Source organism: Drosophila teissieri, chromosome X (assembly GCF_016746235.2).
Source record: "Drosophila teissieri strain GT53w chromosome X, Prin_Dtei_1.1, whole genome shotgun sequence".
In the NCBI taxonomy this organism is placed as follows: domain Eukaryota; kingdom Metazoa; phylum Arthropoda; class Insecta; order Diptera; family Drosophilidae; genus Drosophila; species Drosophila teissieri.
The window spans coordinates 9469972-9495192 of NC_053034.1; the positions used below are offsets into that span (position 1 = coordinate 9469972).

General features: G+C 40.3%; 1 protein-coding gene across 1 annotated transcript in view; it reads right to left on the reverse strand.

Moving 5' to 3' along the window:
• Positions 1-24817, reverse strand: part of LOC122624419 (midnolin homolog) — an 87682-nt gene extending 62865 nt beyond the window's left edge. The window contains exons 1-2 of the mRNA XM_043803950.1: positions 24153-24817; positions 18155-18318 (exon numbers count right to left, since the gene is read on the reverse strand). The gene's annotated coding sequence lies outside the window, so the exon portion shown is untranslated. The remainder of the gene's footprint in view (positions 1-18154; positions 18319-24152) is intronic.
• Positions 24818-25221: the final 404 nt, after the last annotated feature.

Below are 25221 nucleotides of genomic sequence, written 5' to 3' on the forward strand. Positions count from 1 at the left end.
GGAAATGGAAAAGTGAAGAAGTGGAAACGAACTTACACACTTTGACTATAGTCATTGCTATCTCCTCATGGCCACCGTTTTAAATCTAAGCATATTTATGGCACTCAATTTATTAATAAAATAAGTTCCATATATTATTCCACATCCTTCTTGTTAATTTTGAATCCCTGGACCCTATCTGCGCTTAATTTTAAATATAATTTTTCATTTTCCTTTCATGCTGCGCGTAATTTTCAGCCATCAAGAGCAGCCAGGAAAAAAAAAAGTGAAAAATTGTGACTGGCAGAGGGCGGGGGTTGTGGGGCAAAAAAAAAAAACTGTGAAAAGTCCTTGAGAATCGCCTTCGATGTCTGTTTTTTATGATTATATAGTATCGTGTGCCCATGCCCAGCCATTTCCTACCCGAGGTCATGATAAATCGCCAAGGCAAATCAAAATTGTTTATAATTGTCATCTTTTCGTTGGGCCCACCACTTGCTTCCTACACTTCTGCTGGCTCTTTTCCCAGCTGCTATTTGGTAGGTAAGGTGGCCAGGAAAGGTGGCCAGTACAGGCCAACTAAGTGAACTCCTCACCTCTTACCTCTCACCTCTCATCACCATACTTCTTGGCCGATGGGGCGTTGTGGCTGACGACTAATGCGGCACCTTGAAATGGTTTTTATGGCCGTGGCGTGCGTTGGGCCATTTCAATTAAACGTCTGCGATGATGATGATGATTGGGGCGGGGCGGGCTGAGCTGAGCTGAGTTGGTTTCGCTGGAAAATTTAACCGGAGGGGCGGTTGGCAGTCCCAAGTAGGAGCCTCACAAAACAGATGGGGTTTTCCTCATCTTTTTGGTACAGTGAACAAAAAAACGCACTAAAACCTATTTAATTGATATTACCTATGGCAAGTACACTTCTTATTATAATCGCAAGGTCAGTTGTTTTAGCAAAAGTGGAAACGTACCTGCAAAGAGAGAAGAAATACATAAATTAGCATAACTTGTATGTATATATTTTCCATATTTTTATAAATGTTCGTATTTAAAATTAAAGGTTGAGTTCATAGTTCATATTTCTTTGCTACATTTGTTTTTCTAATATATATATATATTTTTTTTTTTGAGGAAGTTCCGCTGTTGTGTCGTGGCCATAATCACAGCCACTTTGTCACCCACCCAGTTTTGGCTCACTTCATGTGGGGTCTGATTGCCCCTGCCCCCCGTTCGTGACCCCCATGCCCCATCCACATCTTTTTGGCTTAATGCAGCTGCCACACGCAAGTGGGGCATAAAAACAAAATGTTTTGCGGGGTCTCTAACTGGAACTATAACTCCCGAATCCCGAGACTTCCTCACCCATCATCTCCTTCTATTCGCTTCTCGGCTGTTTAGGAAGTTGTTTGCTTTCTTCATCAGTCCATGGCCCTCGCCGCTCTTTCTATTGCTCTGGCCGGAAATGAAGATGATGCAGCACAAAAACTATGAAATAAATAAACTACATGCCACACCAAGATGCAGAAAGGGGTGGGGACCGCAGAGTGCACATACCCCTACACATATACATAGTATATATACAAAGAAGTGTGTGCCTTCGACTCCACTCCTCGCCAATCCACTCCAACCAAAAATATCGGGCCCAACTCAATCTAACAATTTGGCAAACGCAAAATCCCTTTAAAAATAAATATAGCCCGCAAGGAAATTGGAGTGGGGATTGGCCGAGGAAGAGAACCAAGCACAAAAATCCCAACTCGCAGGCTAAATGAAATCACAGTTGGAATGAAATCGAATGGGAAAATACACTATTCATTCAAATATATACATTTTTGCTTCCACTGTGCCTCTTTTCCCCATAATTTTCCTCCTTTAACTTTAACTCTCTGCTAACCCAAATGCTAAAATTGCAATTTTCTGAGCTGGACAAAAAGCAGGGCAAAGGAAGAGTCCAAAAGTTAATGTAGTTTGCAATTTTGCATGGTGGAAAGCCCTGGAGTTTCCTTTTATGCATTTAGCATGCAATTGTTTTCTTTTATGTATATTTTTTTTTAATTTTAATTATCTCACTTCTTACTGTAAATGGGCGTGTGTGCTGGTGCTTTTCCCTTGCTCATACATAATTAATTTCATAAAAATAATTTATTTAATTGAAGTTTCGTACGACTTTCAACAATAACAAAAGTTCAGTTTGTCTTTTGTTCAAAGCGTCAACTCGTGTTTTGTTTTTGTTTTCGTTTTTGTTGTTGTTGTTTCTCTCTTTTTCTTTTGTTTAAACGACAGAGCAAAAAGCAGCTGGAAAAATGAAAAAGCAGAAAACACATTGAATCGAAATTTTATAACATTTAAGCTCATTAAACTGAAAATGTCCTCCAGTCTCTGAACATGTTTAAGTGATGTAGGATTTTGAAACAACTAACTGATACATTTGAGCACAAACTAAATTTACTTTTTCGCTTGAAAGCACATCTCCAGTTTTTCCTCGATTTTCCTCGGCACTCTGTCATTCGAAAAGTGAAAAAATTAAGTCAACTTCCAGCCAAATTGATGAGGTGCGGTACTTGATGTGTTCCCCAAAACACCCCGCCACATCTCCATCTCCATCTACATCTATATGTTTGGAACCTGCTTGCGACACACTTGCCGCGAAGTCCCCACTTTTCACCATTAGACTTCACCCAGACACCTTTCACCTTCCAACAGTTTACAAAAACAGATGACAAGGCGTTTAAATGCAAGCTCAACTTGCTGAATACCCTGTAGGTATCCTGTAGTTGAACATAGTCGCTTTCAATAAAAGCTTCAACAAAATATATTTTACTTTATCTATGTTACTTTCCAGAGTGCGTTATTCTGAGTATCCGAGCATGGCCCTGCTACCCTCTGATCAGCGTTTATAATTAATTAGCACCTGCCCGCTTCGTTTCGCTTGCTGCCACCAGTGGAAAACAAAAAAAATATAAAAAAAATTGGGAGTGGAAAGGAGGATGAGCGAGTGGAGGGGCAAGGCGATGGATGCGAAGACTAAAGACGGTGGCAGAGAGACGCCACAAAACTGTGACCGTGTGGGCGTTCTATCTTAATGATTCGAGTGTGCTGCGCTGGAAAAGCCGCCTGCGTTTGTGTCGCCTCATTTTCGTGGGCAAAAGTGTCATCGAAAATTAATTGCTAAACAAATGTCTAATCTTTGGCATTTAAAAAGCGCATAAATCAAGCGCAAATCAAACACTACAAGATACACAGGCTCACACAGATACGAACGCAGACAGTGACATTTTTCAACTTCAGAGGCAAGCACATGACAGTTTTTTTTGTTTTTTTTTTATGTTTTCTCCATCTGTTTTTTTAATTTGTTCTCTGTTTTTTTTTTTTGTATTTTTGCCTTTTGGTGAATGGCAAGTGACTCAATTGGGGGCAAGTGGCAGTGGAAATTAAAATGAAACAGAGAAACTGAAAAATAATTGGGAGATCTAGAGCAAAGGAGAACAAATTAAACATTTCATGACACAGAGATGTGTGGAATTATAAAGGAAATGGTATTATTTCAATTAGGAAATCTCTTTATGCAAAGGGAAGTTGGGCGAAAAATATGACCAAAATAAATGCAAAATTATAACTTTCATTAAAGTTCAAGAATATCTATAAAGTAAAGTAAAATAAACAATAAATGCATAGATTCATTGATCTAAAATATCAAGCGATGAATATATTAACTAGAAGAACAATAACAATTTATCAAATGTTAATAAATGATATGGCAAAGGAAATGGCATTCACTGCCGGAGTTTAAAGTCTTGCTATATTGTATAAATTTAAATATCTATATATGTTGTAGACCTCAAAAGTTCAAAATGAAATCTGTGAGCTGCCTCCGAGTGGCCGAGTTGCCGAGTTGCCATTAGACAGAAAGCTGGGAAAAGTCCTGAAACTCATTTCCTATGCTCCTTCAGCAGCAGTTCCCTTCGTCTCTTGTCCACTGCTCGCTTTTCCTTTTCCCCAGGCCTCCTCCTTCTACTGCCCCCCCTGCTCCTTTAGGACACTGCCACGCCCCGTGTCCCCTATGACTTGCCCCTCGTCCTTTTGCTGGTGTGGACCATCATCCATTTATGATTTAGTCCCTTGCTTCGTCCCCTTCGCCGTTCATATATCTCTGTCTCGCTTAGGTTGGTTGCATTTTTATTGCCAACTTTGTTGTTGCACAGTCAACACCTACTCCCTTTTCACAGAGGCGTAGTAGGTGGAATTCGCAACGGGGTCTTAATAAATTAAAAGATGTGGTTAATAACTGTTAGCAAAGTAGATTAGATCTAATCTAGTGGATTGGGAACATAAGGAAAAAAGATAATTTCATATGTCTGAGTGATGTGTTCTTTCTGCAGATTTATAAATTATATAATTACCCCTTTCCTACGCCCCTGCAGCTGGGAACCCCTTTTATTTGGTTTCACCCCAGTGGAAGTTGCTTTTCCCTTTTATACAATTTTGTATTTTTTCTTCGCCTTTAATTTTTTTTTTTTTTTCTTGCTGCCTTTCACTTCGCACTCTTTTTGAGTGCAAAATGTAAATTTTGATGTCACTGGGAAATTCTGTGGCAATGCTGCTGCTGCTGCTACTGCAGCTTCTGCTTCTTCTTCTCTCTGCTCTATAGGCCATTGACGAGGACACTGTCCAGCATGGTTAAGTTCGTTGGTCCTTGCAGCAGCAGTGGATCTGGGATTCCCCTGCACTTTCTCCTCCACGATTTCATGCTTGACTCGAGTGTGAACTTCCGCTTTTCACCATTTTGTTCCTTTTTTTTATGCTTCCATCAGTTGACTTGTTCGACGCTCCTTCCTGGTTTTCCCTGCAGTTTTCCCCAATTTTTCCAGTTTATTTTTTATTTATTTTTTTTTTGTTTGTTAATATTTTTGTTGCTTTGAGTCCAATGCAAAAATATTTATTTGGACAATTTTTCATTGGATTGTTGAAGAAGTTTGTTGCCTTCTTCTTCTTCTTTTTCGTTCTCCTCCTGCTTGTTTATTCAACTGCGCCACGCCCACGCCCCACCGCCCATTACTCTCACTCTCCAATTTTCTCGCTGTGTAAATTTGCGTGCAGCTGGCGCACAATTTTAACACTTCTTGTGCAAATTTGATGCAGTTCCTTCCATAGTTAATACTTAATACATATGTATGTTTGCAACTATATACAGTGAGTTGCGAAATTGTAAGGCGGTATTTTGATTATGAAGTTGAAGTTCGATTTTATGTTTTATATACTATTGTGCTATTGAGTTTTATAAACTATTGTGATATTAGGTTTTATATACTATTGTGTTATTGTTGAATTTTTAAGACCAAAACATAGTAGGTTTCTGTGTAAGCTTTTGATGATTATTATTATTATTATATAATATTATATTGGAATTTCCTACTTCTTGGGCAGTTTGATGCACCCACCAGTGAGAGGTGGGTGGTTTGGGTGGCCTCTCAAGTGGCCTGGGTGGGTCGACGGTGTTGGCCACAATTAAACTTTACGACTGCAATTTTCAGCGAATTTTTTCCGCCCCCTCGCCACCTAGCCATCTCGCTGCATGCAACTTCTTCGTTTTGTTTGGGAAAAGTTTTGTAAAATTTAAAGCGTTTGTTCGGGTGTATATATGTATTTGTATGTATGTTTGTATGTATTTTTTATATTCAGCAAGCCAAGAACTTGCGGGAGCATTTTCGCTGCGCCCCCCAAGCCGCCGCTTTTCGGGTTGTAAAAATGAACCTCTGGCGGCGACGTAGTCAACAAAAACCCAGCAGGTCGGTGGAAGAGTTCGGGTTCTGGTTCTGGTGATGGCGATGGTGATGGCGTTGGTGATGGTGATGGTGCTGGTGCTGGAGATCCAAGACAAAGGGATGAGCTGCGAGACAAACGGATGGAAAGTCTCTAAGTGAGTTCCCTTCGCGGAACGGGGACTTTGACGCTCTAATGGAATGCGGAAGAGTGAATGGCCACGGAATTGCGAAACGGAGTGGATTCGCTGATGCTGGAGGAATGTGGAAAGAGCCCATCAAAAAGTGGCACTATTTAAGGGGGCTTTCCTTCGGGCATTCAAGCGGCTTAAATCTGCACACATTAATAAACAACGGAAAATGTAAATATGCGCGTGTTAACTTCAATGTGGCCATAAAAAATGTGCATACACATGTGTATATAAATATGTGCAGCAAGTAACCGTATCTATTAGCCTATTGTTCAGCTGCCAATATTGCAGGTATATCGCAATCGGAAAAATATTTTCATATTAAATACAAAGCCGATTGCGTATTTTTCTCTTTTTTGAGTTGTTAAACTGCGATAATGCCATTCTGCGTTATAATATTAATTGTTGAATGTACAAAATGAATGTTTTTTTTAAAGTCTTCATCTGTAAGAGAAACCCGCCTTGTTCGCTGTGCTGCCACATTCGCAGTGGGTCGCGCAAAAAAAGAATTGACATCTAATCCAAATTGATTGAATCATTTGCAACGTCCGCTTCCAGTTCCTTTTTTCTGCATCCGCCTCCGATTTTCCTGCTCCTTTTCTTACCAGCTGACGAAGGAAAGAGTTTCGCTTATGCTTCTTTCCAACCCTTTTTTTTGTGGCCAACTTTCTTTATGGTTTTTGCCTTGGCTTTTCGACACTACTTTTGTTTGTCGCCCGAAGCTTAATTAGACCACAAAGTTAAAGCGAACTTTTGGGCAAAAAATGGTGTGCGATAGTGTCATACACACAGAGAAAAATATACATGAAACTATTCCTCAAACTATACAATTTAAGTAGCAGTTTCTAGAAAAACTAATATTTTTACTGGTAATTTTCACACTTCCTTTGGTATTATTTTAATTATGTTAATTAGATCAATTTGTTTGTGTGTGGAATGATAGTACCTCCTCCATCGCATTGATATTTGATTGCAGGGCCATGTGGCCCGTGAGACAATGAGATTTTTGTCGGCAGACCGTTAAAGGTTCTGCCTGAAACTTGTTCCTTTTCCGCCCGCCTTTCTCCACAACCGCCATTCTTTCTCTGCATTCTTTTCTTCTCCGGCGGCCTCCAGACATTTGATGTTCGGTTTTGACCCTGCGGGAGGGAGGGGGTGGAGGCAGAGTTGGCTGGGAGGTGGCTAAAGAGGAGAAGGAGGAGGGGTAGAAGGAAGCTGCGCGGTTCCAGCCTCAAATTTCAATGAGCATTGAGCCACTTAAGCGGTGAGCAAAGGTCGTTCGCCGTGGGTTACTGTCATTTGATATTTGCCCAAAAGTAGCTCAGGTAGTCCTGAATCCGGGTTTCTCTGTGCCCCGGGAACTCATGTGCGGGAGGCAGAAGATAAACGCACAGATAGATATGTTTTATGGCTGCCTACACAGGGAGAAATCAAGTCTAATACCCTGACGCTTGAGAATATATACAACATTAACTAAATATTGTGGGTATTGGGTTGGAGACGGGAATTTATTCCGGTTTTATGTCATTCGTGTTTTCTAGAAATTGAACTTTTTAGCTAAATATTTTTACATATAATAATTGTAATAATATTATACGTACAGTAAGTTTTGCATAGTTTTTCCAAGTGTAACAGCGGTTAATGAAGCATTAAGGATGTCTCAAGGAAAAATCAGGCAAAAAGGGAGAAATTCAGGGAATGCGACAGAGAAGGAGAGACTTGGAGAAACGGGAAAAGAGAGTTACTTTGTCTCTGGGCCTCGCCTAGAAGCGGAAATTGCGCTAAGTGCCCCGACACGCAAAATAAACATTGCCCACATTTGCCGCTCTCAGTTCTCAAATTCTCCTGCTCGCCCCTTTCTCACTTTAATAATCCCCCTCTAATTCCCGTCGCCTCCTAGTGGTATGTATAATTTTTGTTTTATAACAAAAAATTGAACCTTTTTTTTAGATTTTTGCGGGTGCAACACACTCTCAAGTAGCCGAAGTGAGTCAGTGCAGTTGGCAGAGGGTTTCCCACTGTGTTCCCCCATTTTTGTTTTATTTTTATTTATTTTTTTTTTGTGTTTACTGGGGGTAGGGTTGCCCAGTGTCGGGCAATAACCCCTTTTTGAAGGGGGGCGAATAAAAAAAATCAACTGCAAAAACAACAGCAAAATTGTAGCCCCATCAAACCGACCAGGGGTGCAAAGAATTATTGTCCAAAGGAAGCGGAATTTAAATGATTTCCATGCTCTTTAATGAAAGGTATATAATTTGTAATACTTGTAACTGACGTTACACTTCAATATATAATAATGCAAAATGTTCGTTAACTAATCTTGCTCTTTATAAGTTCAATCTTATTCGACCTCGATTGCCAAACCTTTAAAAATTAATAAGAAATTCTAAATTTCTTGAACGGTTAGGAAGCGGGTATAAATCGGTGAGGAGCAGTTTCGAAGCCGCATCCTTGGTCCAACTCTACAGTTCCCCTTGGAAAAGTAACGTCGAACCGCAGCAATCGGGGAAAAACAGTCATAAAGCTCCCCGAAAAAAAAGAAATCGGGCCAACAACCGCAGTTGGTTTCCCTAGTTCCCAACTGCTTCCTCATCTTTTTGTCGCCGCGACGCGGTTGTAGTAGTAGTTCTCCCCCATTTTGGTAGTTTCTGAAACTCCCCTTCATTTTTTCCCATTTTGCTCCCTGCCAAAAAGGGGAGCTCGAGTCCAAAGTCCCGGCCCGGCTTTGATTGAGAGTACCCAGTCACAAAAGGCACTCCCGGCTAAAAGGGAAGTTGTGGGAACGGGATTGGTAGCGATAGCTGGAACGGGAACGGCAACGGGAATAGGAACGGGAACGGGAACTGTGACTGTCACTGCGACTCGCAGTGCGACTGTGGCTCAAGTCATTAGGCTCGCCTTCGCCCCAGCTCGCTGCTCGCCGCTCAGTCAATGCCTCCCCCTTTGGCTTTTGTTTGACAATTTCTGCGAGGGTTCCTCGAAGAAGAAAAGGGCTCCACAGCCCCAACCCTGAAATGAAACACAGTCATTGTGTCTTAGCCTGGCCAAAAACTGGCATACCCAAATGGGGGGAAATCAGTGAAAGGCATGACTGGGAAACAGGCGCCCTCGCCAAGCTTTAAGTCGCAAATCCAGGCAGTTTTTAAGATCCTGTGGTCTTAATATATTTTCACTGATCGGCTAACATGAATATTTTAGGATAATCATTATTTCTTTTAAAGATGAAACACTGCATTTGTGCGTCAATTTCTTTATTAGTTTTTATTGAGAATGCCTAATAATAAACCAGTAATACCTTTCAATATTTTCAGAGCACCAACCAAATGTAGCTTTTCCAAAGTATCCCTTTCTTCGTACAATAAGCCGCTTTTCTTTCTTTTCTAAAAGGTCCTGCTTTATATTTCCTTTTGATATCTACCTCTCGTTTTTGTGGAATCACTTTTTTTTTTTTTTTGCTGAGCGTTCCAAACACTGAAAGCGAGCCGAAAGTCAAGTCAAGAAGGGAATTACATACAAAATATTTTATAATAAATTCCAAAATGGCAAAAGGAGCAGGCACTTGCACACACACATGCAAATGGGGCGAATGGCGAGGAGCCGGGAAAATAAAGTATTGCAGAAAAACTAGTTTGCAAAGCCACCCCAGCCCCAGCCCCAGCTCCACCCCCCTTGGATTTTCCCCTCATGTGTAGCAGGAATTATGATGACATACAAGAGCAGGGGGCGGCGGGTAATGCCGAGGATTGTTGGATTGCATGGCGCTATGTTTTGCCAACTTGTCTACTTAATCCTTACGTGAGGGAGTGGCTAAAAAAAATGAAAAAAAAAACATGGAAATACGTATACAACACGGGGAATAGGGCAAAGTATACATATATAAAAAAAAAACAAGAGAGAACGCTATAGTCGAGTTCCCCGACTATCTGATACCCGTTACTCAGCTAGTGAAAGTGCGAAGGAGTCTTCAGCACTGACAGTTTTTGGCGGTTTGTGGGCGCTAGAGTGGGCGTGGCAAAAAGTTTTTTGGCAAATCGATAGAATATTACAAGACTAATACAAAAATGAAAAAATATCAAAACATTTTTCAAAAGTGTGGGCGTGGCAGCTTTGGGCGGTTTGTGGGCGTTAGAGTGGGCGTGGCAAAAAGTTTTTTGGCAAATCGTTAGAAATTTACAACACTAATACAAAAATGAAAAAATATCAAAACAATTTTCAAAAGTGTGGACGTGGCAGTTTTGGGCGGTTTGTGGGCGTTAGAGTGGGCGTGGCAACATGAATCGACAAACTTGCGCTGCGTCTATGTCCCTGGAGTCCGTATGTTTAATCTCAACTGTCTAGCTTTCGTAGTTCCTGAGATCTCGACGTTCATACGGACAGACGGACAGACGGACAGACGGACGGACAGACGGACAGACGGACAGACGGACGGACAGACGGACATGGCCAGATCGACTCGGCTACTGATCCTGATCAAGAATATATATACTTTATATGGTCGGAAACGCTTCCTTCTGCCTGTTACATACTTTTCAACGAATCTAGTATACCCTTTTACTCTACGAGTAACGGGTATAATAACGTATTTTTTATACATATATTGTTTGTGGGGCGAGGGTCATTCATTTTAATATGCCAACGCTGGCCACGCATGGGCGGCAGGGGTGCGGTGGGCGTGGCAGGGCGATTGCAATTGGCCCCCCACCCGAACCACATTGAAACGGGGTGGCAACCCTAAGCGGCGTCTCTGATTATTTGCATAAATTAATTACAAAAACGTTTTGCCTTTAGCAGCGTGGGAGTGTGTGTTGCACACTTTTCGAAATTTGAAAACATTCAAAATGTGCAAATGTTATGCCATTCGAAACAAGCTGCCCAAAAATTCCTACACCCGTTGAATAAGGTTGTAAACATTAAACCATAAAACCATATTCGAAATACACCTATGATTCAGCCACCGAAATGTAATTGTGATAGCATTGTAATGTTGGTACAGAATTTTCCGAGTGTGTGGCGGGGATCCAATGTGCGTATCCAGCCAGGGGCGGTGTGCTGGTAACGACGGCGAGGGGGGGCCAGGGGGTAAGGGCTGCGAGGCGGGGGCGTGGCACGCACATGAGGTTCGCCAAGGTAAACTTTTTTAATTATGAAAATTAAGTGCAGCGACGACGGCTGCAGCATAAGAACGGCAAAGAGATGAAGAAGCGACACCAAATGGGGGGATGCATTCCACATGGGTGGCGGGAAGGGAGAGGGGGGAGGGGGGCACACTGTGGAGTGCGGAGGGGGAGTTTGCCGCACAGGGGAGTTAACTTTATGTGCCAGTGTCGCTGGCAAACAGATGGCTGCATTAATTGGATCTGCAGATTTTTTCGCAATAATACCAAAGGAAAACTGAAGAAAAAGTGGGGCTTAAATGTCATCTAAGGGGTGCATTAAAACGCACCCATTTCTAGTATTTATTTTTAGTTAAATTGTATTCAAAATAAATGTTTCTTGGGAAATATATTTAAATGAACCTCGTAATAAATCATAATGAACAAAAATATTAAAAATAGCTTTGCCTCGCTTAAGTAGTCATTCCGGAACAAAGCTTCGTATTCATTACCATATATTCTTTAATCACTTTTTCAAATATTTATGTTTTATTATTGGACGTGAAGGCGAACACATGATTTATGTCCCGGGTATTCGTTTTTCATTTCATTACTTTAGCGGTTCCTGGAATGTCATTCCAACCGCTGCTGTCCTCCGTGAAGTCGAATCCCTGCTGAAACGAACGCTTTGGCTTTTGGCTGTTGGTTTAGCTTCCAGGAAAACTAATTTCGCCAGGAGGGCCTAGAACCCAGGAAACCAGTCCGAGTTGGAGTCTTAAGTTTGGAACTGTGGCGGGGATTACCGCGCCAGTGGTAATACATTTGGGCCATTACCTGCGCGGATTTAACTGTTTTTCGCTTGACTCGAACGTGGTCTTAACCCACCGCAAGCCACTCCCATTCAATTTTGGCAAAACTCAAAAAACAAAAACAAAAATCACCTGAGAAAAGCACTTAAAATTCCACAATCCTCGGCAATGATTGCCCCTTTGAAAAAATCACCGTCAAACGCTTAACGCATGCGCAACAAAAGGCTGTCTTTCCCCGCCCCCCTTGAAAGCCCCCTCCTACGCCTCTGCTCCAAGAATCGGAATCGGATCGTTGGGCAAAAATTGCTTTTTAAAACGCTGTAACTCATTTCGAGTTTGTGTTACTTTTGTTGCCCTTACTTTTTGCTAAGCCTAATTAACTGTTAAATGAGCATTTTGAGGCGAGCGTGTGTGGGTGTGTGTGTTGTGTGTGTGTTGTGTGTGTGTTAGCCACTCGTCATATTCCAGAAATGTTGTTAACTTTGCCTTTGATTTACTGCTGTCTGCATCCACAGCTCGGTTTCACACCAACCTTTTGACGATTTGTTAAATACATTTTTGATGTCGTAATTTTGCACTGGCATTTCAACTATATTCGTAGTTAACTAACTCAGCTCAAGCGTTATTTATTTAACAAGCAAATGCAGAACCTTTATTCAAAGAAGTCAAATAAAATAGAGACAGCAAATTGCCAGAAATATCTCACTTCAATCTAATTGTATTAGAAATGTAAGATTTTTGCTTTGTACTTTCAGCCACTTCCATAGTTTTTTTCCCCCAAACTCCTTTTGCTTCTTTGAGACACTTTCACTTGCCACACAAATGAAATTGTATCATTAGTCGCGCGCGCGTTTTGCACGCGTTTCGCTGGCGTTTCGCAAGCGGTTACATTTCGCTCTTCGTTTTTCGCTTTTTGGCAATCGAAAGCGTCTTCTCCTGCACCTAACGTTGTTGTAGCTATCATTTGTTGTTGTTTCTATTTTTCCTGCTGTTGCTGTGAAACCGGAAATTTTTGTCATTAGCTGGGAAATTTTATATTCGCTTCGTTTCATTTCGGCGATTTTTTTCCCCATCCGCTTTTCCGAGTCTCTTTCGAGGATTTGTAAAGCGTTTTCCTGACCTTATCCTCTGAATGGACTCCGGAAGAGAAAAGTCCTCGCTTAGGAGGAAGAGTTTGGACTACACTTCGCCTTCCTAAGGCTGGGAGTACCTTAGCTACCCTCTAAACTAGGAGACATCCAATTATTTGTTGGCATAACTTTCTGCTAAAATATATTCTGTAATTCGTTAATACTTTTTTTAAAAATCGTTTGCGTTATTTAATTATTTCTGGGATTTGTTGTTTTGAAAGCCTTCCAAAATGTTATTAAATTTTGTTTCCTAATTACAGGGTATTTCCATATTGGATTCTATGAGCGACTGTTTTTCTGTCTTTATATCATTTTTCTCTTGGCAGTTTTCGGGCTTTTCCACATTTTTTTGTTCGCCTCACAATTTTTATCGAGCTATGCGAATTTTCGCTAGTCGCCTTCGTCCTGGGAAACTGCCACGCCCCCGTCCAAGCCCACCGCCCCTCGTTTCTGGCTGTTGCTTTATCATTTTTCTTCGTCTGGTTTTCACCCCCCTTACCGCCCCCCTGCCACCGCCACCGCTCCACCTCTGTTGCCATATCTCTCGCTTTATATTTGGCCAAGCTTAGTTTTTGGGTTCGAAGGCGACTGGCACAGCCAGCGACATATATTCAACCGAAAAAAAACCTTAAAAAAAAAAAGTATAAAATAGAGGAAGTGGGTGGGGAGGGTGGTGGTGGGGGAGTGCGCAATACATTCGCATTTTGTATCATTCGCTGTGTGTGTATGTGAGGGGACAAATGATAAATGAATTTGTGATAAATGAAGCATGTGGCCAAAAGTTGAAAATACTTTTTACACACAGTTTTGGAATCCGTTTGGGCGATGGGTAACGGGAGGGGGTGAGGGTGGGGGTGGGGAAATGGGGAAGTGGGGGCGGTTGCCAGTGGCCAAATGTCTATCGAATTATGAATGGAAAGGCGCTTATTGCCAGTTCAGATATCACAAGTCCGACAGTTTTGGACAAAGACCCGCTTCATTAACATTGGCTTTTCACCAACCACCCGCCTTGCCACCACTCCCCTCCCCTTACCGCACCACCCTACACACACACTTTTACCTGTTTTCCAACCTACTTTTCGCCCACCTACCACTTTGGCTGGACTTTATTTTGTTATGCAAACTTTTCTGGCACTTTTCAACTAATGAAAGAGTAGATCTTTGGGTTCTGCAACTGATGGGCATGATTTGCTGTTCGATTTGTGAGCAGGGCACTTGGAGGGAAAAGGGAAAATAATAATATTATCATAATTTGATACAGGCCAAATGTGAATAACCAATTAGGAGATGTAGGCCGTTTGAAATGTTCATACCTGCTGAAATTTAAAGCCTTCATCTGCATATCAAAAGTTAATTTAGACAATCGTTTTACTTGAATTGAAATGTGCCACCAAAATCCCATTGTATTTAGTACGAAGCATTGACTACAAGTCTGAGGGTTTTTTCCTCAGTGATATTTCCACTCTAGTTTCGGCTTCTTCCTCGTTTTCTTTGAGAAAGTAGCCAAACAAGTGAATCATGGTGCGAGGAGGAGGAGCTCAAGGTGTGGGAGTGGAAATGGGGCAGTGTGAGTGGGGAACCAGAAGTGGAGCGATTACTTTTGAATAGTTTAACAGCTGTTCCAAGTGACTGTGCAATGGGGGAAGTGGAGGGGGTGAAGAAGTGGGAGGATGCAGTAAAATAAATGGTCAAGTAATTGGGAATCGAGATTGGTTCGGGGATTAAGTTGAAAATGAGTGGCTATTTTTCACACCGAGCTAATGCTGCTCTGGAGCTGCTTGAAAATGCATTCTCATGGACTCAAGACTCGGGACTAAAACTAAGCAAAAACGAAACGAGTATATAAAGAATACATATATTTCGTTTGAATAACACTCATTATTAAATGTACTAAACTTATTTGCAGTATAATAACTTGTAAGTATATTGCCGAATGTGTTTCTCTTTCTCGGAAATACACATATATTCTTGGCGATTTTCCAGAAAACTTCCCACTTGATCCACGTTGAGTCCGCACTTCAGTCCAAATACCATTCTGTTCCCAATCACCAGATTGACTCTCTTTCCGAATCCAGAATGACTAGACGGGGGTCTTGAGATGCCCATTGTTTCGATGGTCAGCTTGTGTTGCCATGTAAATCAATGCATTATTTTCCCACGTCGTTTTAACAAAAAAGCCAAAACTCATTTATCAGAGGCGGCATTTCGACAACAAAAACAAAACAGAAACAAAAAAACAGCGGCCCACACACAACAACAACCACCATAATAACAAAAACAGCAAAGCAAGAACAACAATTTCGAACAAGAAATGAGCAGCATCATCATTTATATAGCCCATAACCATTGCCCATATAAGTCGGCATTCGAAATTGTGTGTGCCTGCGTAAACAATCGTCTGCTGATGATAATATAGTGTGATGCCTATTATCGCATCAAATCGAATTCAATCGAAATAAACCCAAGAGTTGTGTAAAAAACTCAGAAGTTGGTAGGTGAAGCCATATCTGTATGGGCAATATCTTGATTAATACAATCCTTTTGGCCAATCTTGTAGCCATTCAATTTGTACATAATTTCAGTGTTGGTATAACCTTTGCACCAGTATTAGCACCAGTGTAATTAGTTTACCAAAACAACTAACAGCACTCCCCAGAGTACATATGTACATATGTGGTATTCCCCAAGTTCTCTATTCGAATTCTTTGATTTGCTTGCTTTTATGGTGGACAACAAACATTTAATTTATGGCCAACATTTAATTGCGAAAACTCAGCTTGTTTGTGTCGGCTGGCTATCCAGGGGCGTTATCCAATGCATAAATACGCACACCCATCTATCTGGGTATCTGGGAGCACATATATTCTCGGCTAAATGTACATATCTATGTACATATACATATACATGTATATATTTCAAATAATGACCACAAAACTGTCATTAGACACGGCGCATAAACAGTTGAAACAACAATACGGCCGGGAAAAACAAAACACAGAGGAAAAAAAGGCAACGAAAATTAAAGTGGATGGCAAACAGAGCGCATCGATGGCATTGAATAATAATATTTCACTGCCTCGCCAACTCCTTGGGAGCCACATATACTACAATGCCATATAGCCATATAGTCATATAGCCATATAACCATGCCATATAGATCTAGCCCCATCCATATCCATACAATCCTCGGGTGCTTATGCTTCTTCCTGCTCGTCGCCGCTGTTTGTTCATAATTTGTTTGTATGGAGTGTTTGTTGGCCTGCCGGGGTTTGCTTTTTATTTTTTGAGCACTGAGCTCTGTGCATATTCCATTGATTTAATTGATTTCAAACAAAAAAAAAGAGGAGAGAAAAATTCAAATCACGAAAGTGTTAAGAAATCGAGCGAACGAAGCCAGAAGACTCTTGGAATCGAAACCCTTCCTGCCATCTCTTTCTCCCTGCCCAGCCAACAATCTCTGTCTCTTTCTGTTTAAACAGGTTCTGTCAGCGAACTGTGAAGAATTCTTTTTTTCCTGCACCGCAAAAAAGAATTGCATTTATTTCGGGAGGATAATTATTAAGTATTTAAGAACTCATAAACCATTGTTTATATGTTGTAATATTTATATATGTTTTTATATGGCATAATAGAAAATAATAATTAGTTAACCTTTATTCTGACACTATTATTATACATTTCAAAAAAGGATGTTCAAGTGCACTCGAAATTTCTGCGAGTGTACCAGTTTTGTGTTTTTTTCCCCCTTTTTTTGTTGAACCTGCGTGCCCAAGAGTCAACATTCCTACTCCCTAAATCGCTCCCTCTCGCTCTGGCTGTGGCTCTGTTTAAAGTGGAAACCTGTTTTCTCAATAATAAAAACTAATTTATTTACTAGTTGTAGGTACAAAGAACAACAGCAGCAGCAGCAACAACAACAACGAGAAAACGACTGAGAAATATACGCCGAAAACCATGGGGACAAAATGAAAGAGCGAAAGGGAGAGAAGCAAGAAAAGGTTTTCGAACGATGGAGAAAAAACTGCGTGTGTGGCTAATCAGAATCAAATTGATTTAAATTTGAATGGTTCGACGGGTAAAGTGCGAGGAATCCAAAAAAAAAAAAAGAAAAAACCAAACCAAAAAACCAAACAAAAAAAGGCAGGTGAGCGGGGGATTTAAGTGAGAAAAGAAGCGATAAGTTGTTCCCGACTTAAGTGAAGTTTACTCTGCCCTCCGCTGCTTATCTGTAATTTCTGATTTCTTGACCATTTGGAATTTTGATCCCTTTTTTTTCGGTTTGCCCCTTTGAAAGTCACGCAAAACTTCTCGTTCAGGCGGGAGAAATATGCATAGCATAGAGTCATATAATCTATATAGAGTTTCTGTTGGGTATCTTGAATTGATTGGAAGGTACACTTTGAAAAAGGAAAATACTCACAGATCTATGTAAACAGCTTCAACACCTTTTTTTTCCGCCCTGATGCAAATTACAATCAACTCCAAACTATTGGAATTTTCCTCTCTAACTAGGCAAACAGCGAGGAATCACAGGTGAGCGCTAATTGTAGTGGCAAATATTTGTCGATCGAGTTGTGCAGGGAAAAGAGAAGACCCGAAAATGAAAACCCAAACGAGGACGAGGGCGAAGGAAAATCGAGGGAGAATTCGAGCGAAGGGAAATTCTCAAAGAGTTTGCAGCTGCAATTGTTGTTTTTCCTTCTGTTTGTTGTTTGTTGGAAAATTGCAGGCAGTGAAAAGTATTTAGAGGAAGAAAACTAAAACTGAAGCTAAAGCCGAAGCCGAAGCTGGGCAAAGAACAATACCCGAAATACGAAGAAAGTATCTTAAAGATAGCAAACTGCACGAAAGCCAAACAAAAGCAGCGGAAGTAATCGGATGGCGGGCGGGGGCGGTATCGGTGGCGGGAATGGTGAAGGGGTTAGGGTATAAGATATAAGGTGGCTGGTGCAAAGTATCTACAAGTCGAAAGCGCAAAGTTTTGCGCTCACTTTTGACACAGTCGACAAGACAAGATACACACGGGCCGAAATAGATACAGATACGGATGAGTCAGAGGATAGTGGTAGTGGTAGTGGTAGTGGGATGGACAACAGTGGATACCAGCTAAATAGTAAATAGAGTGAATGAGCTAAGCACTAGTTTCCCCCCGTTGACAACAGGTGGCTTCACTCCACTTCCACGTCCACTTACCTGTCTGTTTATGTTTTACGCTCTCCAGTTGTTGTTCTTCTGCTCGCCGATGTTGGCGTTCAATTACACCGACCTTCTACTTTTGTTTTTCCACCTGGTCCTGAAAGTCCCGAAAGCTGGATGCTCTGTGCATCCACCAGATGCCCCAAGTTACCAAATTTATGCTGCAAGAAGATCGCAGGAGTAAGTGAGTGGTCGGCCATTGCAAATTTCGAATTATAAACAATAATAAGCGTGCGGAAATTGGCAAACACTATTTGTGTTTTCTGTTGGGAAAACTTTCAGCTACATAAGCATATTTCACGATGAATAAAATGCACATTTAAAGTTAATTGACATCTTTTCATGCCCTTAAGTAACTAAGTGTAAAATATTCCACACTTAATTGGAATCGAATTAATTTCAAATTAAATTTCCTTGCAAATTAGGTATTTAAAATTTCAAATATTTAACCAAATTCCTTACAATAACCCACTCGATTTGTGTAGGCAACCGAATTATTTTGACAGCCAATCTCGTTTACCAAATGATTCACGCGCCCATGAATATTTATCATATTTTTTTTTTCACTTTAAAACTTCAGAAATTAACACTTTTTGTGGAGAATCCAGTTTTGCTCCGGCCCAGAATTTTAATTCTATTCAAAACTAACAACTTTCTGAGTCATGGTAGACGACCACAAGCCGAGATTTATATATGACAAGAGGAGGATACCACTTTTTGCTGGCCCTTCAGTACCATTTTTTGTATGGCCTTTCATGCCCAAAGCCCAAAGCCTTTTCATTCCTGAACCATGACCCCAGGCTAAACCTTTCTTGGTTCAACCGTTGCAAACTTGCCTCAAGTTCAATTTTCTTTTGTTCTATCTAAAGGAAAGGCAAATAAAAAAGACGATTTACTAAATAAAGTTGAATGCGCCAGCCGAAAAAGAAGATCAAACTTCTGCTAGTCTTGGCAGAAAAGTAGTATTCATTGCGCAAAAAATTAAGTGAAAATAAAAACGTGGTTAAATGAACTATCTGGTACCCATTTCCATCGTTGAATGGTATATGAGTAGAAGATACTTTGCTAAATATTTTAAAACTACTAGGCGTTTCAATTATATATGAAAAAGTCGAATGGTATATATTCCAATAGTTGAATTATATTGAATTAAGAATACTTTTTGCTACCCATTGCCGTAAGTTCCAAACCGGAAAAGTCGGCCGAATTCGGCGTGAGATACTCAATCGGATTAAAATGCATTCGAGTAGCAATGACACTGACACGCCCCCTTGCCCCCAGTCCCCCCTCAAAAAAAAGAAGAAAAAAGCGAAATACGCAAAAAAAAAAAATGAAGAGAAAACCGAAAGAAAAGATACGAAATGGCACGGCGGCGGCAACTTAAACTGTGGCAAAAGTTATTGTAACTTGTGCCCGCCGGCCAGGCAAGGCCAATCGAGGGGGGCTGAGGAGGGAATTCCGAGGGCAGGGCGGTTAGGGGGTCACGCTTGCGGGGGTGGGGTGGAACGAACTGATACTGTGACCGAGGCGCCACGCGCCTACTTGCCACGCATTTCCTTCCACATTCCCGCCCGAAATCTTTTGGCTCTTTTTTTTTTTGGTGACCTCAATCTTTGGTTCAATGCGTGACCAAGGGGGGGCGCGTTGGTGAAGGGGGGTCCAGAGACACAGAATCTTGCCAACTGTGACTTTCTTATACAACAACGAAAACTTTTGACTGTTTTACAGGACAAATATATGTTAAAAAAACAAAATACAAAAATGAAAGGAAAAGATTTTGGAAACCGCATAAATGAGTTCGCTTGTAGATTGAATATTTATATGACAGCTGGAAAGGTGTGTTATGAAACTTTTGAACGTTTTGAAATGTTACCACAATTTTAAAAGTTATTTCGGTTGATTCTTTGGCATTCCTTGGATGATTCTTTAATTTAAAATAATTTCACAATTTATAAAAATATATATTTATCACTTTTGAGAGCAACATAATTAGAAACCTACAGAGTTCAGATATTTCTTCTAGCAAAACAAACGCCCTGAAAATATTATAATCCCATCTTTTAGAGTATAAGCCCTGAGAGCAAAGTCCAGAAAAACGTATGGCACTTTTTACTGTATTCCTGAGGAAGTTGCTGGCATGGGGATTCGCTAACAAAGATGCTTTTTAAATGATTAAACGCTCTGAATTGCCGAATTTCTCTTGTTTTTTTTTTGGTAAGGGCCAAGTTCTTTTGCTTTTTGTTCTCTGCCTTTTTCCGCTGCTGTTTCGTTCTTTATTTTATTCTTATATATTTTTTTTGGTTTTTTGCTGAGATATCACATGGAATGACATTAAGTCGGGCAAAAAACCACGCAGCTCCCTGCTCATTAACATTTACCATTTGGACTAATCGATATGGGTTTTGATGTGAATTTCTTTGCATTTTAATGCGAGCATCATAAAATTAAAATCCCTTTGTGACAAACGTTTAATATGGAAACAAGCGGCCAATGCAAAGTGTGGGCCCGAAAAGAAATCAAATGAAATGATAAGACGAGATGAAAGAACTTTGATTAGATTCCATTTGATTGACTCGAGTTGCGCAAAGCTGCTTTCTATGGCTCCACATTAATTGCTTATTGTAAATGTAATTGCAATAAGTTCGGTATTCTATAGTTTCACTGGGAAATCGTTTATAAATCTAATTAAAGTACTTGCATTTGTTGAACCAAGCAAAATCGAAAACAAAAGAAAGAAAATCATTTAATCCTTGCTTTGTGTTTAGCTAACTTCACTCATTTCTAGAAACCATTCATTGTTGAAAACCATTTAAAGATCCTACATATATTTAATGCGTTTCCAGTTTATAAAGCCCTTTTATGCCGTGCATTTTCCTGTTTAAAGAGCAGATAATTTTGAGGAAACTTTGAGAATTCACACGCCGTCAAGAGAAAAAGACTTCTCTGTCCGGCCTTCTCATTCTCGGCATGTCACGGCGTCGGAGACATATGAAAATTAAAATTATTTCTTCGAAAGATAATTCCGACTGACATTTGCTGCTTGCCCCAGCAACTCAGATATCCAAAACGTTGCAAACTTGCTGACATGAAGTCATCAGCGTGGTCAAAGGAGTGGAAATTGTTGGCCAGGTCAAGTGGTTGACCGTGAATGAGCGAAAAAAAAACAAGAAATTGGAAAATATAAGAATGGAAATGGGCAGACAATTGTCATATAAGCAGGAGCATGACAAAACTGTTTTCATTTTTTTTTTTTGTTTCTCCTCCGCGTTTCTCCAGCGAAGCGTGCAGAGAAAACTTTGCCACACACACAAAACACAAAGCAATTTGTCGATTATCAAAAGCGTGGAGAGAAATTCTAAAGGGAAGCGGGGGGAGGGTGTTTGTCCGGTTAGTCGGAATTTTTTGTTTTTTTTTTTTTTGTTCAGACGTTTATCAGCCAAAAGCAATCAAAGTCAAGTTACTATGGGCGGCCGGCGTTTTCCCTTCTCACCCCCTTTGGAAAAGACACTTTTTCCCCAGATCTCTGCACAGATTGAAAAATCATTTGGAAATTTAATATTGAGCCCTTTTTTTCGCTCAATTAAAACGGCAACTTCTAGGGAAACTACGAAAAGCATGAAAAACTAAATAAATAGACGGGAACAAGTTTGTATTAAGTGTAAGCAGTTCTCCGATGCCAGAGAATAAATAAAAACCTTCATGGGAAAGCCACAAAGCCCATTACTGCAAAGAAACTTAAAACCTAGAAAAATATGAGCAAAAATAGCAAAGACTTACTTTAAAGCAATGATTACTGAATTAAATCTACGAAAACATAAGAATGTAATATTTAGATGTGGTCAATTAAGAAGGAAAAATATGAATCTTGTCACATTTTCCATTTTTCGGTAAAACGAGTCTTTCATTAGAATATCCAGTGTGTGTGGGCCATAGGTTTTATTATTTTTCCTGCTGGTGAAAGGAAATCAAATCTGCTTCAAACTGGCTGAAAAGTGAAATCCAAGTGAGCAACCTTTCGTTATTTCAATTTATTTTACTTTTTCTAGCGTTTTCGTCTCTATTTTCCGTTTATTTTCATTTGTCGCACGCGGCGACTGCAATAAAAGTTGAATAAATATAACCTTAAACGGAAGACACCACACAACACCAAGCAAACAAACAAACAAACAACAACAAAATAAAAAAAAGCTTAAGAAAAACAGTACAAAATCATAAGGCAAAGAATACAAAAATGCAAATAACAATAAACAAGAAAGATACAAGAAACTTCAGCTGAGGCCCTCGGCTATTTAAAGGCAAAAAACGAGCTGAAGATACTTCCTAAACTTAATTAATCTCTTCCAAATTCGCTGTAAGCGGGCCAAAAACTCAACGCATTTATACCACAAATGGTTTAATCTCGCTCTTTAAAATCTCCACTCTTTAAGCGGTACTATCTGTCCTATATCTCTGCTTCGATTTCCCTGTTCTCAGCGACAATCAACCATCCATCCATCCATCCATTCGGCATCCAACTTCATTTGGCCTTTTTTATACACATATGGTTTTTCTTTCATTCCGTTTATTCCGTTTCTGATGCGGATTGCCCTTTTGTTTTTATAGCCTGTCTAGATTCACATAACTCTTGGCCCTCTTTGAATTCCTTATTACAGTTAATGGCGATGTTAACTTGCTTTTTGTGATCTAAATGATTTATTCGACCAAGTAAAAAAAATGTCGTGTACAATTTTTTTAACTTTGATTTCCGCTGCTGGAATTCTCTGTTTCTTTCTTTCACATTTTTTGGTGGAAAAGGTGCAGTTTCCGTCTTAATTTAGTAATCTTTTACTTGGCAATCTAGTAAAATCAATTTTATGGCAAAGTAATTGCACGTGAACAACAAAGCATTGGGAATTAGCTGAGGTTTTCCAAAACCAGAGGCTTTTCATTTTCGCTGAAGCACAGAACAACTATTTCGATTGCATTTTCTCGTCGCTGTTAATTTTTAATGGTATTTTCTGGGTCTATTTACCAGTCCCTTGGAGTTTTCGGCTCAGTTTCCCCGGGGGACTTATTGATCTGCAGCTAAAATAGACCGCAAAAAGTGAAATTTTTATTTGGATTCCACTTAATTGGCACTCGAATTGGCTGCCGCTCATTAGCCTCCGAAAACACATTGCATGGCACTTAACATTGTCGCCGTCCTCCACCCCCCTCTCGATACCACCCTCTCACCCTACCCCTGTTTTTCCCCAATGGTTCCCACATTCAACCCCCCGCCCTCCCCTGCCAAAGGCCATTAAAATGTCATGCACTTGGCGCGCTAGAAACTACAACCAAAACGACGGTCCAACTTGACTAAATCGAATTTTATGGGAGCGAAAATGGGTTTTTAAACATTTAAATAAAACCAAAACTATATATCGGATTTGAGTATTTGTCGTTGTTTTAATTCGGATTCGTTTATAAAGCTGTAGATTGAATACAGCACTAATGCCTTTTAAACTTCACACTGCTAAAATAAACACAACGCCAGTCAAATAGTAAGAATAAACCAGATTTATTGAGAAAATATCCGTGTTGCGCCTTAAAATTGTCTAAAACGAAACCGTATTCCATTTCTTCTTTTTATTTAGTTTAGCTTTTAGTTCAAATTATGCTTATGTCAAATGTAAGACCTGAACAGTTAGCCTTTTCTTATTTTTAAAGTTGGGTCCTCAAAACCCAAAAATATTCAACGCTGCAAGTAGAAGGTGCGAAAGGGACAGCATGCACGAAAGATGTAGGGTTTTGTTAGGAAGAAACCACAAAAGAGGGAACGATATTGTAATGCAAAATGCATAATGAAGAGGAGGCCACAGAGAGAGCAAGAGAGGGAGAGGATCTGATCCGCAGAACCACTATCGAGAGAGAGGGACGATCTCCTTTCTCGTTCTCGCTCGCGCAAAATGCAAGTGAATGGTGCAACAACAATTCCAATTTTACCGTATTCTCCTTGTTCGTTTCTTGCGCTCACCTTTCTTCCTCCTTTTTGTGTCCGTGCGTGTGTGTTTTCTGCTGTTTAAATTTTTTCGGTAGATTTGCAACTTTTGTTTTGTTTCTTGTATTTCTCTCACTTTTTGGCACTGGCTTTTAATTCGCAACTTTATCTCCTTGATTTCTTGCACTCTTGCACTGATACTGATTCGTTGGAATTTTTCGTATTCGTTTTGGGGCACAGTAAAAAAAAATTGGTTAATTTTGCAATGCTACATGTAGTTTATGCCTTGTTTTGGTTGTTATTACTTTCGCACCGAAAAACGGGTGGCCAAAAACCGAAAAGTAATTAAAATTGCGCTGGCGAAACGAATTCCAGGCTCGATTTCGATTTTTGGTTATTACGAATGACGAAAAGGCAATTGCAGGCGAGGAAGAAGAAGAAGAAGAAGCAGAAACAGAAAATAAGGAACCGGTTTATTCTTTTTTTCGATTTCGTTTTCTTGTTTGTATTTGTTAACAATTTCTCCGTGGCTCAAATGCACACACACACACCGACGCACCGCAGCAACAATAATAATATCGAGACACACACAGACAAGCACGCGCGCACCGAAATGCCGAAAAGCCGAGTTTCGAAATGGTAAATTCCTTCCCGAGTTTTTCCCGTGTTTTCTCCGACGAACGCCTCTGGAAACGTCCACTGCGAAGTCCAAATTCGATTTGAATCGCGAGCGAAACACCATTTGTTCGGCAACTTCACTTTTCGCGTCGAGCGTGTTGCGTGTGACGTCGCTGTTCGCGTCGAGCCAGTTGGTTCGAATCGAACGGTTCCTGTTCGAATCGGACAGGTTCGTGCTCGAATCGAACTCAAGGCCCAAAAATAATCTTGGTAACGAATTCTCCTAAAATTTCGTTTTTAAGCGTTTTTTTTTTAATTCTATCATTTAAATTTCTTACTGGAATTGAGTGGAGACAACGATAATTTGGCAATCGTGGAAATCATTTCATACAATGTATTAATAATATTTATTAATTGTTGCTATTAATATATATTATTAAGAGATCGAAGTTGCGCGTTCGAGCTGCCAGTGTTGACCGTGTTCGAA